This window comes from Nerophis lumbriciformis, linkage group LG20 (assembly GCF_033978685.3).
Source record: "Nerophis lumbriciformis linkage group LG20, RoL_Nlum_v2.1, whole genome shotgun sequence".
In the NCBI taxonomy this organism is placed as follows: Eukaryota; Metazoa; Chordata; class Actinopteri; order Syngnathiformes; family Syngnathidae; genus Nerophis; species Nerophis lumbriciformis.
The window spans coordinates 38,932,399-38,943,441 of record NC_084567.2 but is presented as its reverse complement, the minus strand read 5'-3'; positions in this window follow the sequence as shown (position 1 = coordinate 38,943,441).

Genomic DNA, 11,043 nt, shown 5'->3' with positions numbered 1-11,043 from the left:
GTGGTGACAGACGTCAAAGTCAAGAGACCTGTTCAAACGACAGAACAGAATAGATCAATTACACCGAGCAACTCTTTCTTGCGCCTGTGTTGTCGTTACGTTAACACTGAAATGACAAATAGCTCAAAACAAATGAAAGAGGGGCCATGCTTTGACTCCTGCTAGAGATGCGCGGATAGGCAATTATTTCATTTGCAACCGCATCAGAAATTCGTCAACCATCCGCCATCCACCCGATGTAACATTTGACCAGAACCGCATCCGCCCGCACCCGCCCGTTGTTATATATCTAATATAGACGATGCAAGGCATTAGTGAGGTTATAAAGCTTTTGCCTGTTAAAGAAAGGAGACTGATCCAATGCAGCACAGACATTCGCGTGCCACGCTGTCACGGCCCAGACGCACACCAGTGCGCAATCATATGGGAGCCGCGCTGAGCGCACCTCCAAGCGCGTCTCGCTGCCGGCGACGGCCGGGTATGGACCCGAGGCTCCAGCGCCATCCATTTTCAGGGCTAGTTGATTCGGCAGGTGGGTTGTTACACACTCCTTAGCGGGTTCCGACTTACATGGCCACCGTCCTGCTGTCTATATCAACCAGGGTGAGCCCCACCCCTTTCGTGAGCGCACTGCGCGCGGAGTGAACCCTGTTACGCGCCCCCGGCAACAGGGGTGGCGGGCAGGTAAGCTGCGCGGGCGGAGCGCGCGGAGTGACCCCTGTTACGAGCCCCCGGCCACGGGGGGTGGCGGGCAGGTAAGCTGCTTACCTGCTGCGCGTGACGCCGGCCGCGGCGAAGGCGGACGAGGCGGGGTGTCGGTGCGGTGGTGACCCTGGACGTGCGTCGGGCCCTTCTCGCGGATCGCCTCAGCTACGGCTCCCGGTGGGGCCCTCTCGGGGGAAGGGGACTCGGTCCCGGACCCCGGCGAGGCGTCCCTTCTCCGCTCCGTAAAAGTGTCCATCTCTTCTTTTTTTTTTCTTCTGTTGTGGCATATGCTGCAGGTGCCTGCTCGTTTTTCGTATGTGGGTAACAACATTTAACTATGTATATATATTTCCCAATTGGTTTAACTGCCACCCGCCTGAATCTATTCAAAATCTATTTTTTATTTTTTTCAACCGCCCGACCCGACCCGCGGATAAAATCTAATTTTTTTAAATTTCATCCGCCCGATCCGCGGATAATCCGCGGACTCCGCGGTTTTGCCCGCAAACCGCGCATCTCTAACTCCCGCACATACTTGCAGGCCACGGGTGTCAAACTCAAGGCCCGGGTGCCAGATCTGGCACGCCACATTGTTAGAATAATTGTTTGTATGTTATCACAAAAAACTTTGTGTTGAAATGAGTTCCAGGCAAGAAGAAAAAAAAGCTGTCTTTGAAACCTACCAAGAAGAAGGCTCGTAAAACTCCACTGCGTGAGGGGGAAAGCCACATGAAGGGTTTTCTGTTTTCTCTCGTGTATGGTAATCAACAGAAATATATTGTTCTAACCCAAGGACTTCAAAGCGGAGAGAACCAAGGATCCGCCCAATTTCCAGACGACCTCTTTTTGAAGTATTTTACAAACTCTTTTTGAAGTATTTTACGGAACTCTTTTTGAACAATTTTACGGAACTCTTTTTGAACTATTTTACGAACGTCTTTTTGAACTATTTTACGACCTCTCCTTTTGAACTGTTGGGTAACCAAAGGCAACGCTGTTTACCACCCGCTTCCCTCTGGAAGCAGCGGTGGTCATGTGGTAGGAGAAAGTCAAATAAAGTAGGAGGAGTGCAATCTTTTGGCAGAAGTGGGACGGCGTGGCGAAGTTGGTAGAGTGGCCGTGCCAGCAATCGGAGGGTTGCTGGGTACTGGGGTTCAATCCCCACCTTCTACCATCCTAGTCACGTCCGTTGTGTCCTTGGGCAAGACACTTCACCCCTTGCTCCTGATGGCTGCTGGTTAGCGCCTTGCATGGCAGCTCCCGCCATCAGTGTGTGAATGTGTGTGTGAATGGGTGAATGTGGAAATAGTGTCAAAGCGCTTTGAGTACCTTGAAGGTAGAAAAGCGCTATACAAGTACAACCCATTTAAGTGCTGGAGATTGTACAAGAGTACAGTGTCCCGGCGTTTCTCCTCAATTGAGTCCAAATTGAATTCTGTCTCTGTTTAATTCTTTGCCTCTTGTCTTGTTTAATAGATGTCATCAGTGTTTAAACCTGATATGGCCCGCAAAATGGTAATAATAGGCATTACACAAGGATTAACCCTTGTGTAATGTTCATATTGTTGTTACTCAGCCAGCGTTTGTGGGTCTGATGGACCCGTTGCATTTTGTGGCTTTAAATGCCTCACAATCAAACACTTTTATGTTAAAATACTGAACAGGTGTTTACCTTATCCCAATAAACATCTGCTCAGTATTTTAACATAAAAGGGTTTGATTGTGAGGCATTAAAAGCCACAAAATGCAACGGGTCCATCAGACCCACAAACGCTGGCTGAGTAACAACAATATGAACGTTGCACGGAAAGTTTCTCTGCCAGTTTCTGCATCCCACAGGGATTCTTCTTTTGTGTTTCTGCACCTGCGGTTCCCACACAAGGTTGCAACATTGTTTGTCAACACTGTCTGCTCTCATTTTCTCGCACATTTGACCCTCTGATGTTCTGTGTACCTACACTCTGTCATCCTCCTGTCTCGTAGGCCTGTTCTTTACGACCTTTTCTTTGAACTCTTTTGTAATCAAAGGCGATGGCTGTTTACGACCCCCGCCCCTTAGAAACAGCTGTTGCCATGTAATCAGGGAAAGTCCAAATAAAAGAGGAGGCGTACAATCTTTCGTCAGAGCGTGGAACACTGTGCAAGGGTACAGGTGTACGCGTTTCTCCTCATTGAGCCAAATTGAATTCTGTCTGTGTTTAATTTCTTGCTTCTTGTCTTGTTTAATAGATGTCATCAGTGTTTGAACCTGACAGATATAGTTGTCATTGTAGTGCAATAATGTGCACTCTTGGCATTCTCTGGATGAGCTCCAAGAGGTAGTCACCTGGAATGGTTTTCATTTCACAGCTGTGCTTGAAGCTCATCAAGAGAATGCCAGGAGTGTGCAAAGCAGTAATCAAAAATGTTGAAGAAACTAGAATATAAAACATGTTTTTAGTTATTTCCCCTTTTTTTGTTAAGTACATAACTCCACATGTGTTCATTCATAGTTTTAATGTGATAATCTACAATGTAAATAGTCATGAAAATAAAGAAAACGCATTGAATGAGTAGGTGAGTCCAAACTTTTGGCCTGTATTATATGTACTGTACAACAAATTGTACACCATAGTCTGTTATTGAATGATCACAACTCAACATATTAAGCCTCTCGTTGTCTGTATTCTGGTTGTATTTTTAATATTAAGCACACATTTTTAATGATTTGCATGGTTCTCTGCTCTTCTCGTCAGACGGCAGAGTACTGTAGCTATGAAATAATGTTCATATCATGGCCCATTTAATAACTGCTGGGTGCGCCCGCTGCAGAATGACTTTTGGCTGAAGCAGTCATAAATTCAATTATTTTCAATATGAGCAGATTTTTTATTAAGAGATGGAAAATAAATTAGAATAACAGTCGGCGTGTGTTTAGCCGTGATGGCATTTAGAATAACGGCTACAGAGGTTTAAAATGACTTTTTCATGACTTGCTGGCCACATGAATCCTCACTGTGCAGTTTCTGCCATTGTGTTGCGTGATTGGTCAATAAAATAGCACTCAATTCGTAATTACTATGAACGATTAATTCAAGATATAAGCATTTATATATATGCATATGTCATTTTGCAGCTGCAACAATAACTGATTATTTTATTTTATTTTTTGAAAATGATCGTATGAAGAAAATGCCAAAAAAAACTCCACACAATATTACTTAAAGGTGCCGTTTGCAGCGGGTAGGTGGCTACAAAATACAAACCCAAAAGCAGTGAAGTTGTCACGTGTAAATGGTAAAAAATTATTTTCAAGGTACAAAAAAATTTTCAAGGTAAAATTTTTTTTTTCAAGGTAAAATTTTTTTTCAAGGTAAAAAATGATTTTCAAGGTACAAAAAAATTTTCAAGGTAACATTTTTTTTTCAAGGTAAAATTTTTTTTCAAGGAAAAAAATGATTTTCAAGGTACAAAAAAATTTTCAAGGTAAAATTTTTTTTTCAAGGTAAAAATTTTTTTTCAAGGTAAAAAATGATTTTCAAGGTACAAAAAAATTTTCAAGGTAAAATTTTTTTTTCAAGGTAAAAAATTTTTTTCAAGGTAAAAAATGATTTTCAAGGTACAAAAAATTTTTCAAGGTAAAATTTTTTTTTCAAGGTAAAAATTTTTTTCAAGGTAAAAAATGATTTTCAAGGTACAAAAAAATTTTCAAGGTAAAATTTTTTTTTCAAGGTAAAATTTTTTTTTCAAGGTAAAAAATGATTTTCAAGGTACAAAAAAATTTTCAAGGTCAAATTTTTTTTTCAAGGTAACTTTTTTTTCAAGGTAAAAAATGATTTTCAAGGTACAAAAAAATTTTCAAGGTAACATTTTTTTTTCAAGGTAAAAAATGATTTTCAAGGTACAAAAAAATTTTCAAGGTAAAATTTTTTTTTCAAGGTAAAAAATGATTTTCAAGGTACAAAAAAATTTTAAAGGTAAAATTTTTTTTTCAAGGTAAAAAATGATTTTCAAGGTACAAAAAAATTTTCAAGGTACAAAAAAATTTTCAAGGTAAAATTTTTTTTTCAAGGTAAAAAATGATTTTCAAGGTACAAAAAAATTTTCAAGGTAACATTTTTTTTTCAAGGTAAAATTTTTTTTTCAAGGAAAAAAATGATTTTCAAGGTACAAAAAAATTTTCAAGGTAAAATTTTTTTTTCAAGGTAAAAATTTTTTTTCAAGGTAAAAAATACTTTTCAAGGTACAAAAAAATTTTCAAGGTAAATTTTTTTTTTCAAGGTAAAATATGATTTTCAAATTTTTTTAATCTTTAAAAAATGTTTTTAAATTTTTTTATTTTTTTTATTTTTTTTAATTTGTTAATTTTTTTTAATTTTTTTTAATTTTTTTTAATTTTTTTTAATTTTTTTTAATTTTTTTTAATTTTTTTTAATTTTTTTTAAAAAAAAATTTAAATTTTTTTTTAATTTTTTTTAATTTTTTTTAATTTTTTTTAATTTTTTTTAATTTTTTTTAATTTTTTTTAATTTTTTTAAATTTTTTTTCATTTTTTTTCATTTTTTAAAATTTTTAAAACAATTTAAAACAATTTTAAATGTTTTTAATTTTTTTAAACAATTTTAACAATTAACATTTTTTTAGGGTTAGGGTTAGGGTTAGGGTTAAGATTAGGGTTAGGGTTTTCAACCTATATTCAATTGAATAGACTGCAAACACAAGATACTGGTAAACTTTGTTGTTTTTTGCAAATATTTGGAATTTGATGCCTGCAACATGTTTCAAAAAAGCTGGCACAAGTGGCAAAAAAGACTGAGAAAGTTGAGGAATTCTCATCAAACACTTATTTGGAACATCCCACAGGTGAACAGGCTAATTGGGAACAGGTGGGTGCCATGATTGGGTATAAAAGCAGCTTCCGTGAAATGCTCAGTCATCCACAAACAAGGACGGGGCGAGGGTCACCACTTTGTCAACAAATGTGTGAGGAAACTGTCCAACAGTTTAAGAACAACATTTCTCAACCAGCTATTGCAAGGAATTTAGGGATTTCACCATCTACTGTCCGTAATATCATCAAAAGGTTCAGAGAATCTGGAGAAATCACTGCACGTAAGCGGCAATGCCCGTGACCTTCGATACCTCAGGCGGTACTACATCAAAAATCGACATCGGTGTGTAAAGGATATCACCACATGTGCTCAGGAACACTTCAGAAAACCACTGTCAGTAACTACAGTTGGTCGCTACATCTGTAAAGTGCAAGTTAAAACTCTACTATGCAAAGTGAGCATACTTGCCAACCTTGAGACCTCCGATTTCGGGAGGTGGGGATGGGGGCGTGGTTGGGGGTGTGGTTAAGAGAGGAGGAGTATATTGACAGCTAGTCACCAAGTCAAGTATTTCATACATATTATATATATATATATATATATATATATATATATATATATATATATATATATCTACATCCTGAAAATATACAAACAAAACTGTGTTTAGATAATTGATACTTCAAACTTGCATAAATAAATATTAAGGAATATAACATAACTTGGCTTCTGAGAGTTTCAAAATGTAATGAATAAAATGCTAAAGTTGTTGATAAACAAGCAATTATTTTAATAATTAAATATGGTCATTTTAAATGAATTTATTATGATAATTTAAAATCAATTATTTGAAATATTTTTATTTTAATGTATAATTCTATGGCTGAATGTAATAAGGAGTCAGGAAAAAATACAAATAAAAATACAATTAATTTTGATGTTTTTAGCAAAATATAGTACAAATTTATTTAGTTTTTTTTATTTTATTTTTTATTTTAGGTAAAATAAACATAATAATACAATTTATCTCTAGTCTGGATGATTTAGTTCTTGTCACCCTGTTGTCCTCCCGTCATGAAAAAAGGCTGTCCTCACTCAGGTCCGCATGGAGCTGGAGGGGGCGTGGCTTCCAGCTTCCGGCTGAAAATCGGGAGATTTTCGGGAGAATATTTGTCCCGGGAGGTTTTTCGGGAGAGGCGCTGAATTTCGGGAGTCTCCCGGAAAATTCGGGAGGGTTGGCAAGTATGAAAGTGAGAGCCATTTATCAACAACACCCGAGCTCATCTAAGATGGACTGATGCAAAGTGGAAAAGTGTTCTGTGGTCTGACGAGTCCACATTTCAAAATTGTTTTTGGAAACTGTGGACGTCGTGTCCTCCGGACCAAAGAGGAAAAGAACCATCCGGATTGTTATAGGCGCATGTGTGATGGTATGGGGGTGTATTAGTGCCCAAGACATGGGTAACTTACACATCTGTGAAGGCACCATTAATGCTGAAAGGTACATACAAGTTTTTGGAGCAACATATGTTGACATCCAAGCAACGTTATCATGGACGCCCCTGCTTATTTCAGCAAGACAATGCCAAGCCACGTGTTTCAACAGCGTGGCTTCGTAGTAAAAGAGTGCGGGTACTAGACTGGCCTGCCTGTAGTCCAGACCTGTCTCCCATTGAAAATGAAATGTGTGTATGTATGTATATATATATATATATATATATATATATTATTATTATTATTATTATTATTATTATTATTATTTATTTATTTTTTTTAAAATTTTTAATCTATTTAATATATTTAACTTATTCTGTTAAATTATATATGGGTACGCGTGTATGTGGGTGTGTGTACGTTTGTATATATGTATGGTGAAATCTGTGTGTATGTATGTAGGTACATATGTATGTGTCGCTGCCCCGGTGTGTATTGCTGATCGCGGCGCCGGGTCTGCTGAGGTGCCGTGGCATGCCGGCTGTGGACGCAGGGCCGGGCCCTTATGGCTTTTTGCCGGATGGGATGCCTGGTGGGTGGTGGGCGGGGGGGGCCTGGACGTGCGGGAGGGGCTGCGGGGTTTGGTGGCGTTGGGCACTGTTGGCGACCAGGCCTCTTGTTTATTTTTATTTATTTTATTTTATTTAAAGGGTTTATTTTTTTTTAATTTTAAATTTTTTTTTATTTTTATTTTTTTTTTTATTTTTTTTTTTTTTTTTATTTTTTTTTTTTTTTAATTTTATTTTATTTATTTATTTATTTTTTGTGTGTGTTGTGTATGTATGTGTTTGTGTATATGTGGGCTTATGTATATGTGTGTGGGTGTATTAATGTGTATATATGTGTGGATGTGTATGTTTATATGTATATGCATACGTGTGGAAATGTGTGTATGTGTATGTATATGTATATGCATATATGTATGTGTGTATGTATGTGTATATGAATGTGTAGGTGTGTGCATGGGTGTGGATGTCCGGTGGCTCAATTGGCCTGGCTGTGGATGAGTTGGGGTAGGTGGGTTGGTGGCCTCGGTGGTAGCCGGGGGTGTGCGTTGTTGTGGTTTACGGGGTCGGTCGCTTTTTTGTTTTGGTTTCGGCGGCCGCGGGTGTTTACGCTGCGGACGGGCGGTGGTGGTGATGGTTGCTGCGGTGATACCAGCGGTTGGCATCGCTGTGTTGGGTTGGAGTGGTTGGGGGACTGTGGCTGGTGTCTGTGCGCTTGTGGGGTTGTGGGGATGGCTGGCGTTGGCTTGCCGGCTGGTTTGGGGGCTGGCAGGCGGACGGGATGCATTGGCTTCTTCCCCCGTTGGGGGGCTCCTTCCCCTGGCCGGGACTCGTATGGGCACGTTGCTGTGTGGATGGCCGGGATGCGGTGTTTGCATTGGGCGTGGGGGCTGTGCGGTTTCTCTGCGTTTGGTTGCCGGTATGGGCTCTGCAGGGTTGGGTTGGGGCGGGCGGGGGCTGGCTTTGTTTGGCGGGGGGAGGGGCTCGCGTGGCGTCACGTCAAAGTGGTCTGGTGTGGGTCACGGGCTGTGGCGGGGGGTGGCGGCCTCCTGGCCGTAGTTCCTGGTTGTCGGCCGCATGGACTGGGGGGATGTCCGGGCCCTCTACTCCTCCTACTTATAGCGCACACAGTCACACATATATAGGACTTTGGGGATTGTCCTGCGGGGAGGCATGGCGGGGGGTTGAGGATGCCTCCAATGGGGCTCCAGTCCTCCTTTCTTGTCCCCTGCTCGTCCATCCCTCAATCTTAGCTGCATATTAGACACTTAGGATTTGGGGGGCTTGGTTTGGTTGGGACCCACCATGACCTTGATGTCCCCCAATTTTAATCGCATTATTAGTTCCCACAAGCATACATATCTCACTCACGCTACAGTACACACATCAATAGGGACTGGAGGTCGGCTGTAACGGCTGACCTCCTAATTTTAACTACACAGTAGACACTCTGGGGGCCTTGTACACATGCATGGGGGGTTTGGGGTTCGGCGCACCCCTCATTGCCTCGTCGGCCGGCGGGGACTGCGGTCTGGTGGCCTGCCAGGCTTTTATTCATTTATTATTGTTATATATATATTTTTAATTTTTAATGTATTTATTATTTTTATTTTTATTATTACTCATTTTTATTTTATTTTATTTTTTAAATTTTATTTTTTATTTTATTTTTTTATTTTTATTTTATTTCATTTTTTTTTAATCTTATTATTTATTTGTGTGTGGCGTCGCGCGGGTCTCACTTCCTGTTGGATGGGGTCCGTGCCCGTGTGGCCCGACCTTGCGCTGTGGGGTCTCTGTTGGTGACTTGGTGTGGTGGCGGCGCAGCCCCCGTGTCTGGTCTGGATGCTGTGTCCCGGTTGTTTGGGCGGTGGTGTGTTTGTGCGGGTTTGGGTTGGGGTGGGGGGCCTTTTGGTTGGGGGGGTTGTTGGTGTCTCTTGTTTGCGTGTTGGCGTTCGGGCTGACCGGCGGGCTGGCGCCGGCTGGTCTCCGTGGCCCTGGTGGCGTGTGGTTGCTGGTCGCAGTTTTTCTTTGATCGCTTTAATTTGATTGGCTGGTGCTGGCTGTCTGGGGTTATTGCGGCTGCTGTTTCTGCTGCCGTTTGTTTGTGGTGTGGGCGCCCGTGGCTGCTGGGTCTGGTGCAGGGGTGTGGCTGATGTTGTGACTGGTGGCAGCGCGCGCGCGTGATGGCTGTCGGGGCTGACGAACTGTGTATATGTATGTATATGTGTGTGTATGTATGTATGTTTATATATGTGTATGTGTACATATGTGTATGTATATGTATATATGTGTATGTGTGGGTATGTATACGTGTATGTGTGTATGTGTGTATGTATGTATGTATGTATATTTCTGGGGGTACGCTCTGGGCCTGCCTGTCAGACGGGGGTCGACGCCTCAGGCTACTGCATCCGAACTGCGTGTCTGGAGCTCCTGGGTCCCGCTGTCCATCCCTTCCGGGTGCCCGTCTTGGTTGGGGCCTGTTGGGCCTAGTCCCTGCGTCTATTGTGGTAGCTTGGTGCTGCAAGGTATTCCGAGGTGCTGCGAGTCGGCCAGTTGCTGGGGTAGTGACCTTGTTTGTCAGCATGTCTGTGATCTTCTTTTAATTCTTTTTTTTTTAAATTAATTAATTAATTAATTAATTTATTTATTTATTTTTAAAATATATTTTATTAATATTATTTTTTAATTTTTCCCCTCCCTCAGGGGGGGGGCTCGGCGGGGCGGTTGCTGGTTGTTCCATCTCCATCGTTGGGGTCCCTGCGGGTGGGGTGGGTGGTTCCCGTGGCCCTGTGCCTTGGTGGTCCTGCGGCGGCCGGTTTGGGTGGGGTGGCCGGGGGCTGGCCTCGCCGCGCTCTCCGGGGGTGGGGGGTGGGCTCGTGGGGGCCCGGTTGCCGGTGGGGCGGGGGCGGTCTTCCCGTCCGGTTGCGGGGAGTCTCTGGGTCCTTCGGGCGGGGCGTCTCGCCTTTCTGCCCGTGTGGGGTGTGGTCTCTCGCTGGCTTGGGGTCTGGCTGTCCCCTGCTTTTCTCGTGCCCTGTCCTCCGCCGGGTGCGTCTGTCTGCGGCCTGCTGCTGGCCCTTGTGGGCGGTACGGTGGGTCGGGCTCTGGGGTTCCTGTCGCTGGCCGGCTTGGCTGCGTGGGGGCGGTGGTCCCTGGTTCCCTGGGCACCACGCCTCCTGTTTGTGGGTTGGGCTCTCGGGGGTGATGGGGCCGTGCTCTGGCTCCCACGCACTCTGGGAGTCGAATGTATTGTACATGCAAATTCACGTATGCTCACATACGTACATAGGTACCTACGCTCCCACATACATACACAAATACAGTACATATTTACCTACCTAATGTTCGTACATCCACACGCACATTCAATATACAAACATACACATACACATACTGTACATATACATTCACTGTACAAACACATATACACATTCTGTACATATACATTCATTGTACAAACACATATACACATTCTGTACATATACAAGTACATATGCATACTTACACTCATGCACATAATCACG